Here is a 13,619-nt window from a genome sequence, read left to right as displayed (position 1 = left end):
GATGGAGAGATATACCATGTTCTTGGATAGGAAGAATCAACTGTGAAAATGACTATACTACCCAAAGCAATCACCAGATTCAATGCAAACCCTATCAAACTACCAATGGCATTTTTTCAAAGAACTAGAACAAAAAATTTCACAATTTGTATAGAAACACATAAGACCCCAAATAGCCAAAGCAATCTTGAGAAAGAAAAACGGAGCTGGAGGAATTGGTCTCCTGGACCTCAGACTACACTACAGAGATACAGTAATAAAAAGAGTATGGAACTGGTGCAAAAACAGAAATATAGAAAAATGGAACAGGATAGGAAGCCCAGAGATAAACCCATGCACATATGGGCACCTTATTTTTGATAAAAGAGGCAAGCATATACAATGGAGAAAAGACAGCCTCTTCAGTAAGTGGTGCTGGGAAAACTGGACAGCTACATGTAAAACAATGAAATTAGAACACTGCCTAACACAATACACAAAAATAAACTCAAAATGGATCAAAGAGCTAAATTTAAGGCCAGACATTACAAATGGTTCTGAAGAACCTAGGGGCAGGACAGGAATAAAGATGCAGACATAGAGAATGGACTTGAGGACAGAGGGAGTGGGAAGGATAAGCTGGGATGAAGTGAGAGTGTGGCATGGACTTATATACACTACCAAATACAAAATAGATAGCTAGTGGGAGGCAGCCACATATCACAGGGAGATCAGCTTGGTGCTTTGTGACCATCTAGAGGGGTGGGTTAGGGAGGATGGGAGGGAGAAACAAGAGGGAGGAGATATGGGGATATATGTATATGTATAGCTGATTCACTTTGATATAAAACAGAAATGAACACACTATTGTAAAGCAATTATATTCCAATAAAGATGATAAAAACAAAACTCATAGAGGAAAACAGTGGCAGAACACTCTATGACATAAGTCACAGCAAGATCCTTTTTGACCCACCTCCTATAGAAATGAAAATAAAAGCAAAAATAAACAAATGAGACCTAAGGAAACTTAAAAGCTTTTGCACAGCAAAGGAGACCATGAACAAGATGAAAGGACAACCCTCAGAATGCGGGAAAATATTTTCAAACAAAGCAACTTACAAACCATTAATCTCCAAAATTTACAAGCAACACATGCAGCTCAATATCAAAAAAAACCAAACAAACCAATCCAAAAATGTGCAGAATACCCAAATAGACATTTCTCCAAATAAGATATACAGATTGCCTGCAAACACATGAAAGGATGCTCAACATCACTAATCATTACAGAAATGCAAATCAAAACCAAAATGAGGTATCACCTCACGCCAGTCAAAGTGGCCATCATCAAAAAATCTACATTGTAAAACAATTATACTCTAATAAAGATGTTTAAAAAAATCTACAAACAATAAATGCTGGAGAGGGTGTGGAAAAAGGGAACCCTCTTGCACTGTTAGTGGGAATGTAAATTGATACAACCACTATGGAGAACAGTATGAAGGTTCCTTAAATTCTAAAAATAGAACTACTGTATGACTCAGCAATCCCACTAGTGGGCATATACCCTGAAAAAACCATAATTCATAAAGAGTAATGTACGACAATGTTCATTGCCACTCTATTTACAATAGCCAGGAAATGGAAGCATCTGTCCATTGACAGATGAATGGATAAAGAAGAAGTGGTACATATATACAATGGAATATTACGCAGCCATATAAAGGAAAGAAATTGGGTCATTTGTAGAGACGTGGATGGACCTATAGACTGTCATACAGAGTGAAGGAAGTCAGAAAGAGAAAAACAAATATCGTATATTAATGCATATATGTGGAATCTAGAAAAATGGTACAGGTGAACAGGTTTGCAAGACAGAAACAGAGACACAGATGTAGAGAACAAGCATATGGACCCCAAGGGGGAAAAGAGGGGGCGGGGTGGTGGTGGTTGAATTGGGAGATTGGGATTGACATATATACACTAATATGTATAAAATACTTAAGTAATAAGAACCTGCTGTACAAAAAAATAAAAATAAATAAATAAAATAAAATGAGATGTCAAAAAAAGTTAGGAATAAGAGTACAACTATATATGGTTCATTTAAGGATTAAGTAATATAAATAAGGTAAAATAAACATTACACAGTAAATGTGTACTCTATTAAAAATTTTCTTAACTACCTGAATTTTTGAAAGACTCTTCCATTCTTTTTATTCTCTCATATGGGAACTTCAATCAGGCCTGTGCTATACTTTCTTTTTCAGTTCATTTTTTTCCTCAAATCTCTTTTTGCTCCTTCAAGGTAATTTTGGTTTTCAAAATTCCAGTATTTTTCATCTCACCATTTATGTTTTCATTTCTGGAAGTTCTAATTTTTAATCTAAACTTACTTCACGTCTATCTCATTTTTATTATTGTGTTGATTTCTTCTTTTATTTCTTTAGTTAGGCAAGCATATTTTATTTTACCTTTAAAATAATTTCTTTATTTTTACATTATTCAATGCAAAGTCTATTTATTCTCCCTGTGAGATCCCCTTCATAATTCTTATCCCTTCATCTGATTTGTAATTGTGTTATTGGGAACCCACCTCTAGGAGACATCCCACCATGTGCCTCTCCCTTTCCCTGTCAAATGATTTTGTTCACCTTCAGATGTGGAAATACCCAAATAGACTAATTTTATATTTATCTCTCCTGGGGTCCAAGGAGTCTTGTTGTTCCAGAATTGTTTTTATTTTAATTTCTTATCTGGGAAATCTGACAATGTGTGGTTGGTATTCATTCATATCCCTCACCAGCATGTATCAAAGGCTTCAAATTTTAATTTCTTGAGAGAAAAGAAACTAAAAACTAATTTCAACGGAGAACCCATGGAGACTTTTTCCTTACCACATCACTTAGCTATTGAACCAAGTTTTTCTAACCCCTTTTACTTGAAGGGAACAACACCTGTATGGTACTGATTCATACATAGACCACAGTATCTGCCATGTCTCATACTGGCCAAGACCACTTGTACCTGTGAATTATATAACACAATCTTTAACCATTTATCCAAGTTCTTGGAGCACATTCATGGTAGATCAAATGCTTAGCAATTTAACTTTCAATTTGGGTTCTAGCTTTGGAGATTATTTTTTTATTTTGAACTCAAATATTTACTTTTTAAACCTTTACTTATTTTGTTATATTTTATGTGGGATTTCTGTGTGTTTGGCAGCTGTAGATATGTCACAGTTACCTCAGTTTCCATGTGTTAGTGGTGAAATCTTCATGGAATATTCAACCTTGTCCTTTTTAATACGTATCTTCAATTATTTTGATTATTTCTTTCTTCTTTCCTATTTGTTCAGTTTCTTCATGATTCCCAGTATTCCTACCCTATATACCTCTAAAATGTTAATACTTTACGTAGGTTACATCTTGATACCGGGAAATTTTACTAGTTTATACTCTATAAAATTTTTTCATACCATGTGCCATTTTATGGGAATAGTTTTTGCTGACCTATGACTTCAGAATACAACAAAATATTTGCAATCCTTCCAGCAGTTATCCAGCTTTTCATATGCTTCAAATGATATTCTCTTCAAGCAAGGACAGGAAGAAATACAGATAACCCTGTGAAAAAGCCAAGCACAGTAAAGTGTTGAATGTCATCTGAGTAATACAGTTTCAATAAGAAAAATCAAAATTCAGATGACTCACCTCTATAGTAACCATAGTCGGTGACCACATGAGAGAAGCAATAATAAACTCTGCAATATTTAAACTCAAATTCACACCTACTAAATATCACAGAGTTCTAACTGATCTCTACCATAATGCACCACTCTACCACTTAAATCTGGAAATCATGGGTGCCTTTATCTTTTGTCTTGAAAACTTTCCTGTCCTCATTACAATCTTATTCTTTCATTGAGGGGAAAATACTTCCATATTATTCTGTACTCCAAGTTCACAAAAACTTTACCATTATAAATGTTTATTATGTAAGTAAAAGTTAAGGCCAATTGAGGTAGAGACAAACTTCTAATGGAATGAGTCTATAACAGAGTTTGCAATCCTCCTTCTATCTCCAGGGTAAGTTAGCTTTATTAATGAAGGAATATTAAAGTTGATGAAGGTGTAACTCAGGAAACAAGACGTGATAAATTAAGTTCAAGTACTATGAGGTACTATAAGAACATGTAGAAAAAAAATTATCTTGAAGGCAGCTGGAAATGAAGAGCTTTGTAAGAAACTTCAGAAGAGAAGATTAAACGGGGCATTCTAGTTAAAGAGTGATTAATATACAGGTGACAACTGAGGTCATGGATAAGACTAACTTATTTACTCTAAAGTATTTTTAATTCATATATATTTATTTAATGGGTAAATTTCTTTAAGATAGATATATTTTTTCATCCTTTAAATTTTTCCTTGATTTCTGAGAGTTTTACTTTTTAATTTTTTATATAATTTTAAAGGTTACAATCTATTTACAGCTATTAAAAATACTGTCTGTGTTTAATGACAACATGGATATCCATATAAAAATATATCTAATGTGTACAAATTGGACATAAAATAAACAAACAAAAACAGTTGTGAGTCTATCCATTAGGTATCAGAAAGAGAAATAAAGAAAACAATCCAATTTACAATTGCATTACAAAAAAATACCTAAAAATAAATTTAACCAAGAAGGTCAAAGACCCATATATGGAAAACTAGAAGACATTAATGAAAGAAATTGAAGAAGACACAACTAAATGGAAAGATAGTCCATGGTCATAGACTGGGAGAATCAGTATAGTTAAACTTTACATAGTACTCAAAGTACTCTATAGATTTAATGCAATTTCTATTATAATTCCAATGGCATTTTTCAAGAAACAGAGAAAATAATTATAAAATTTGTATTGAACCACAGAAACCTTGAACAGTCAAAGCATCCGTGAGAAAGAACAAAGATGGAGGCAACACACTTCCTGATTTCAAACTATATTACAAAGCTATAATAATTAAAACATAAAACAGACACATGAATGAGTGGACCAGAATAAAAAGCCCAGAAATAAACTCATGCATATATGGAGAATTAATTTACAACAAAGGAGGCAAGTATCTACAATGGGGAAAGCACAGTCTATTCAATAAAGTGTTGGGAAACCTAGAGAGCCACATGTAAAAGAATGAATCTCAACCCACTACCATACCAAAAAAAAAAAAAAAAAACTAGTTCAAACTGGATTAAAGAATTGAACATAAGACCTGAAACCATAAAATTCCTAGAAAAAAACATTTGTGGTAAGCTTCTTGACATAAGTCTTGGAAATGAGTTTTTAAATCTGAAAGCAAAGCAAAAATAAATCAGTGAGGTTACATATGAAAAAGTTTATACACAGCAAGGGAGACTATCAACAAAATGAAAAGAAAACCTACAGAATGGGAGAGGATGTTTGCAAATCATATACCTGATAAGAATATAATATTCAAATATATAAATAAACCATAAAACTCAATAGCACACAAAAATCTGATTAAAAAATTAGAACACTCCCTAACACCATACACAAAAATAAATGCAAAATGGACCTAAATGTAAGGCCAGAATGCAAATAAATGCAAAATGGACCTAAATGTAAGGCCAGAAACTATCAAACTCTTAGAGGAAAACATAGGTGGAACATTCTATGATGTAAATCACAGCAAGATCCTTTTGACCCACCTCCTAGAGAAATGGAAATAAAAAGAAAAATAAACAAATGGGACCTAATGAAACTTAAAACCTTTTGCACAACAAAGGAAACCATAAACAAGACCAAAAGACAACCCTCAGACTGGGAGAAAATATTTGCAAATGAAGCAACTGACAAAGGAGTAATCTCCAAAATTTACAAGCAGCTCATGCAGCTCAATATCAAAAAAACAAACAACCCAATCCAAAAATGGGCAAAAGAACTAAATAGATATTTCTACAAAGAATATATATGGATTGACAGCAAACACATGAAAGGATGGTCAACATAACTAATCATTTGAGAAATGCAAAGAAAAACTACAGCGAGGTATCACATTACACCAGTCAGAATGGTCATCATAAAAAAATATACAAACAATAAATTCTGGAGACGGTGTGGAGAAAAGGGAACCCTCTTGCACTGTTGGTGGCAATGTAAATTGATACAGCCAGTATGGAGAACAGTACGGAGGTTCCTTAAAAAACTAAAAATAGAACTACCATACGACCCAGCAATCCCACTACTGGGCATATACCCTGAGAAAACCAGACAGTCATGTACCAAAATGTTCATTGCAGCTCTATTTACAATAGCCAGGACATGGAAACAACCTAAGTGTCCATCGACAGATGAATGGATAAAGAAGATGTGGCACATATATACAATGGAATATTACTCAGCCACAAAAAGAAAAAAATTGAGTTATTTGTAGTGAGGTGGATGGACCTAGAGTCTGTCATACATAGTGAAGTAAGTCAGAAAGAGAAAAAGAGATACCGTATGCTAACATATATATATATGGAATCTAAAAAAAAAAAAAAAAAAGTTATGAAGAACCAAGGGGCAGGACAGGAATAAAGATGCAGATGTAGAGAATGGACTTGAGGACATGGGGAGGGGGAAGTGTAAGCTGGGACGAAGTGAGAGAGTGGCATGGACTTATATATACTACCAAATGTAAAATAGATAGCTAGTGGGAAGCAGCTGCATAACACAGGGAGATCAGCTTGGTGCTTTGTGACCACCTAGAGGGGTGGGATAGGGAGGGTGGGAGTGAGACACAAGAGGGAGGAGATATGGGGATATATGTATATGTATAGCTGATTCACTTTGTGATAAAGCAGAAACTAACAACAATAAAAAATGAATCAGGGCTTCCCTGGTGGCACAGTGGTTGAGAGTCTGCCTGCTGATGCAGGGGATGCGGGTTCGTGCCCCGGTCCGGGAAGATCCCACATGCCACAGAGCAGCTGGACCTGTGAGCCATGGCCACTGAGCCTGTGCGTCCAGAGCCTGTGATCTGCAGTGGGAGAGGCCACAACAGTGAGAGGCCTGCATGCTGCAAAAAAAAAAAAAAAAAGAATCCGTCTCCCAAGGCAAAAGAGGTAAAAGCAAAAATAAACAAATGGGACCTAATCAAACCTAAAGCTTTTGCACGCAAAGGAAACCATCAAAAAAATAATAATAATGAAAAGACAATGGGAGAAAATATTTGCAAATAGTGTGACTGAGAAGGGGTTAATATTCAAAACATATAAACAGTTCATACAACTCAATATTGAAGAAACAGAAAACCCAATCAATCAAATTGCAGATCTAAATAAACTTTTTTCCAAAGAAGACATACAGATGGCCAACAGACACATGAAAAGATGTTCAACATTGCTAATTATTAGAGAAATGCAAATCGAAACCACAATGAGGTATCACTTCACACCAGTCAGAATGACTATTATTACAAAGTCTACAAATAGTGCTGGAAAGGGTTTGGAGAAATGGGAACCTTAATACACTGCTGGTGGAAATGTAAATTGGTGAAGATACTATGGGAAACAGCATGGAGTTTCCTTAAAAAAACAGAAATAGAGCTACCATATGATCCAGTGATGCCACTCTTGGTATATATCCAGAAAAAATGAAAACTCTAATTTAAAAAGATACATGCAGGGAGAGGGGGACGATGGCAGGAGATTAAGATGCGGAGATCACCTTCCTCCCCACAGACACATCAGAAATACATCTACATGTGGAACAACTCCTACAGAACACCCACTGAACGCTGGCAGAAGACCTCAGACCTCCCAAAAGGCAAGAAACTCCCCACGTACCTGGGTAGGGCAAAAGAAAAAAGAATAAACAGGTGCAAAAGAATAGGGACGGGACTTGCACCAGTGGGAGGGAGCTGTGAAGGAGGAAAGGTTTCCACACACTAGGAAGCCCCTTCACGGGAGGAGACTATGGTTGACGGAGGGGTAACCTTCAGAGCCGCGGAGGAGAGCACAGCAACAGGGGTGTGGAGAACAAAGTGGAGAGATTCCCGCACAGAGGAGCGGTACCGACCGGCACTCACCAGCAAGAGAGGCTTGTCTGCTCACCCACCAGGGCGGGCGGGGGCTGGGAACAGAGGCTCGGGCTTCAGTCAGATCTCAGGGAGAGAACTGGTGGTGTGAACACAGCCTGAAGGGGTTAGTGCACCACGGTAGCCAGGAGGGAGTCCGGGAAAAAGTCTGGACCTGCCGAAGAGGCAAGAGACTTTTTCTACCCTCTTTGTTTCCTGGTACGCAAAGAGAGGGGATTAAGAGCACTGCTTACAGGAGCTCCAGAGATGGGCGTGAGCCGCGGCTATCAGCGCGGACCCCAGAGACGATCATGAGATGCTCAGGCCACTGCTGCCGCCACCAAGAAGCCTGTGTGCAAGCACAGGTCACTATGCACACCTCTCCTCATGGGAGCCTGTGCAGCCCACCACTGCCAGGGTTCCGTGATCCAGGGACAACTTCCCCTAGAGAATGAACAACGCACCACAGGCTGGTGCAATGTCACACCGGCCTCTGCCGCCGCAGGCTCGCCCCACACTCCATGCACCTCCTTCCTCCCGGCCTGAGTGAGCCAGAGCCGCCAAATCAGCTGTTCCTTTAACCCCGTCCTGTCTGAGTGAAGAAAAAATGCCCTCCGGCGACCTACATGAAGAGGCGGGGCCAAATCCAAAGCTGAACCGTGGGAGCTGTGCGAATAAAGAAGAGAAAGGAAAATCACTCCAAGCAGCCTCAGGAGCAGTGGATTAAATCTCCACAATCAGCTTGATGTACCCTGCATCGGTGGAATACCTGAATAGACAACAAATCATCCCAAATTGAGGAGGTGCTCTTTCAGAGCAAGATATATTATTTTTCCCCCTTTTCCTCTTTTTGTGAGTGTGTATGTGAAGGCTTCTGTGTAAGATTTTGTCTGTATAGCTTTGCTACCACCATCTGTCCTAGGGTTCTGTCCGTCTGGATTTTTGTTGTTTTTTACTTAAAAAAATTTTTTTTCTTAATAAATTTTTATTTTAGTAACTTTATTTTATCTTACTTCATTTTATTTTACCCTCTTTCTTTCTTACTTTCTACTTTTTCTCCCTTTTATTCTGAGCTGTGTCGATGAAAGGCTCTTGATGCTCCAGCCAGGAGTCAGTGCTGTACATCTGAGGTGGGAGAGCCAACTTCAACACTGGTCCACAAGGGACCTCCCAGCTCCACGTAATATCAAATGGCAAAAATCTTCCAGAGATCTCCATCTTAACACCAACACCCAGCTTCACTCAATGACCAGCAAGCTACAGTGCTGGACACCCTATGCCAAACAACTAGCAAGACAGGAACACAACCCCACCCATTAGCAGAGAGGCTGCCTAAAGTCATAATAAGGCCACAGACACCCCAAAACACACCACCAAACGTGGAGCTGCCAACCAGAAAAACAAGATCCAGCCTCATCCACCAGAACACAGGCACTAGTCCCCTCCACCAGGAAGCTTACAGAACCCATTGAACCAACTTTAGCCACTGGGGACAGACACCAAAAACAGTGGGAACTACAAACCTGCAGCCTGCAAAAAGGAGACCCCAAACGCAGTAAGATAAGCAAAATGAGAAGACAGAAAAACACACAGCAGATGAAAGAGCAAGATAAAAACCACCAGACCTAACAAATGAAGAGGAAATAGGCAGTCTACCTGAGAAAGAATTCAGAATAATGATAGTAAAGATGATCCAAAATCTTGGAAATAGAATAGAGAAAATGCAAGAAACATTTAACAAGGACCTAGAAAAACTAAAGAGCAAACAAGCAATGATGAACAACACAATAAATGAAATGAAAAAGACTCTAGAAGGGATCAATAGCAGAATAACTGAGGCAGAAGAACGGATAAGTGACCTGGAAGATAAAATAGTGGAAATAACTGCTGCAGAGCAGAATAAAGAAAAAAGAATGAAAAGAAGTGAGGACAGTCTCAGAGACTTCTGGGACAACATTAAATGCACCAACATTCGAATTATAGGGGTCCCAGAAGAAGAAGAGAAAAAGAAAGGGACAGAGAAAATATTTGAAGAGATTATAGTTGTAAACTTCCCTAATATGGGAAAGGAAATAGTTAATCAAGTCCAGGAAGCACAGAGTCCCATACAGGATAAATCCAAGGAGAAACATGCCAAGATACATATTAATCAAACTCCCAAAAATTAAATACAAAGAAAACATATTAAAAACAACAAGGGAAAAACAACAAATAACACACAAGGGAATCCCCATAAGCTTAACAGCTGATCTTTCAGCAGAAACTCTGCAAGCCAGAAGGGAGTGTCAGGACATATTTACAGTGATGAAGGAGAAAAACCTACAACGAAGATTGCTTACCCAGCAAGAATCTCATTCAGATTTGATGGAGAAATTAAAACCTTTACAGACAAGTAAAAGCCGATAGTGTTCAGCACCACCAAACCAGCTTTACAACAAATGCTAAAGGAACTTTTCTAGGCAAGAAACACAAGAGAAGGAAATACCTACAATAACAAACCCAAAACAATTAAGAAAATGGGAATACGAACATACAAATCGATAATTACCTTAACTTTAAACAGACTAAATCCTCCCACCAAAAGACACAAACTGGCTAAGTGGATACAAAAACAAGACCAATATATATGCTGTCTACAAGAAACCCACTTCAGACCTAGGGACACATACAGACTGAAAGTAAGGGGATGGAAAAAGATATTCCATGCAAATAGAAATCAAAAGAAAGCTGGAGTAGCAATTCTCATAGCAGACAAAATAGACTTTAAAATACAGACTATTACAAGAGGCAAAGAAGGACCCTACCAAATGATCAAGGGATCGATCCAAGAAGAAGATATAACAATTATAAATATTTATGCACCCAATATAGGAGCACATCAATAGATAAGGCAAATACTATCAGCCATAAAATGGGAAATCAACAATAACACATTCATAGAAGGCAGCTTTAACACCCCACTTTCACCAAAGGACAGATCATCCAAAATGAAAATAAATAAGGAAACAAAAGCTTTAAATGATACATTAAACAAGATGAACTTAATTGATATTTATAGGACATTCCATCCAAAAACCACAGAATACACATTTTTCTCAAGTGCTCATGGAACATTCTTCAGGATAGATCATATCTTGGGTCACAAATCAAGCCTTGATAAATTTAAGAAAATTGGAATTTTATTAAGTATCTTTTCTGACCACAATGCTATGAGACTAGATATCAATTACAGGAAAAGATCTGTAAATACAAACAAATGGAGGCTAAACAATACACTACTTAATAACGAAGTCATCACTGAAGAAATCAAAGAGGAAATAAAAAAATACCTAGAAACAAATGACAATGAAGACACGATGATCTGAAACCTATGGGATGCAGGAAAAACAGTTCTAAGAGGGAAGTTTATAGGAATACAATCCTACCTTAAGAAACAGGAAACAACTCGAATAAACAACCTAACCTCGCACCTAAATCAATTAGAGAAAGAAGAACAAAAAGCCCCCAAAGTTAGCAGAAGGAAAGAAATCATGAAGATCAGATCAGAAATAAATGAAAAAGAAATGAAGGAAATGATAGGAAAGATCAATAAAATAAAAGCTGGTTCTTTGAGAAGATAAACAAAATAGATAAACCATTAGCCAGACTCATCAAGAAAAAAAGGGAGAAGACTCAAATCAATAGAAATAGAAATGAAAAAGGAGAAGTAACAACTGACACTGAAGAAACAAAAGATCATGAGAAATTACTACAAGCAACTCTATGCCAATAAAATGGACAACCTGGAAGAAATGGACAAATTGTTAGAAATGCACAACCTGCCAAGACTGCACCAGGAAGAAATAGTAAATATGAACATACCAATCACAAACAATGAAATAGAGACTGTGATTTAAAATCTTCCAACAAACAAAAGCCCATGACCAGATGGCTTCACAGGCAAATTCTATCAAACATTTAGAGAAGAGCTAACAGATATCCTTCTCAAACTCTTCCAAAATATAGCAGAGGGAGGAACATTCTCAAACTCATTCTACGAAGCCACCATCACCCTGATACCAAAACCAGACAAAAATGTCATCAAGAAAGAAAACTACAGTCCAACAACACTGATGAATATAGATGCAAAAATCCTCCACAAAATACCAGCAAACAGAATCCAACATCACATTAAAAGGATCATACATCATAATCAAGTGGGGTTTATCCCAGGAATGCTAGGATTCTTCAATATATGCAAATCAATCAATGTGATACACCATATTAACAAATTGAAGGAGAAAAACCATATGATCATCTCAATAGATGCAGAGAAAGCTTTTGACAAAATTCAACACCCACTTATGATAAAAACCCTGCAGAAAGTAGGCATAGAGGGAACTTTCCTCAACATAATAAAGGCCATATATGACAAACCCACAGGCAACATCATCTTCAATGGTAAAAAACTGAAACCATTTCCACTAAGATCGGGAACAAGACAAGGTTGCCCACTCTCACCACTCTTATTCAACAGAGTTTTGGAAGTTTTAGCCACAGCAATCAGAGAAAAAAAAGAAATAAAAGGAATCCATATCAGAAAAGAACAAGTAAAGCTCTCACTGTTTGCAGATGACATGATACTATACATAGAGAATCCTAAAGATGCTACCATAAAACTACTAGAGCTAATCAATGAATTTGGTAAAGTTGCAGGATGCAAAATTAATACACAGAAATCTCTGTCATTACTATACACTAATGATGAAAAATCTGAAAGTGAAATTAAGAAAACACTCCCATTTATCATGGCAACAAAAAGAATAAAATATCTAGGAATAAACCTACCTAAGCAGACAAAAGACCTGTATGCAGAAAATTATGACACTGATGAAAGAAATTAAAGATGATACAAATAGATGGAGAGATATACCATGTTCTTGGATTGGAAGAATGAACATTGTGAAATTGGCTCTACTACCCAAAGCAATCTACAGATTCAATGCAATCCCTATCAAACTACCAATGGCATTTTTCACAGAACTAGAACATAAAAGTTCACAATTTGTATGGAAACACAAAAGACCCTGAATAGCCAAAGCAATCTTGAGAACGAAAAACAGAGCTGGAGGAATCAGGCTCCCAGACTTCAGACTATACTACAAAGCTGCAGTAATCAAGACAGTATGGTACTGGCACAAAAACAGAAAGATAGATCAATGGAACAGGATAGAAAGCCCAGAGATAAACTCACGCACATATGGACATCTTATCTTTGATAAAGGTGGCAGGAATGTACAGTGGAGAAAAGACAGCCTCTTCAATAAGTGGTGTGGGGAAAACTGGACAGGTACATGTAAAAGTATGAGATTAGATCACTCCCTAACACCATAAAGAAAAATAAGCTCAAAATGGATTATAGACTTAAATGTAAGGCCAGCAACTATCAAACTCTTAGAGGAAAACATAGGCAGAACACTCTATGACACAAATCACAGCAAGATCCTTTTTGGCCCACCTCCTAGAGTAATGGAAATAAAAACAAAAATAAACAAATGGGACCTAATGAAACTTCAAAGATTTTGC

The sequence above is a fragment of the Delphinapterus leucas genome, chromosome 11 (assembly GCF_059928025.1).
Source record: "Delphinapterus leucas isolate spDelLeu-1000000601 "Yukka" chromosome 11, BTC_Dleu_Yukka2, whole genome shotgun sequence".
In the NCBI taxonomy this organism is placed as follows: domain Eukaryota; kingdom Metazoa; phylum Chordata; class Mammalia; order Artiodactyla; family Monodontidae; genus Delphinapterus; species Delphinapterus leucas.
This window is presented reverse-complemented; position numbering follows the sequence as displayed.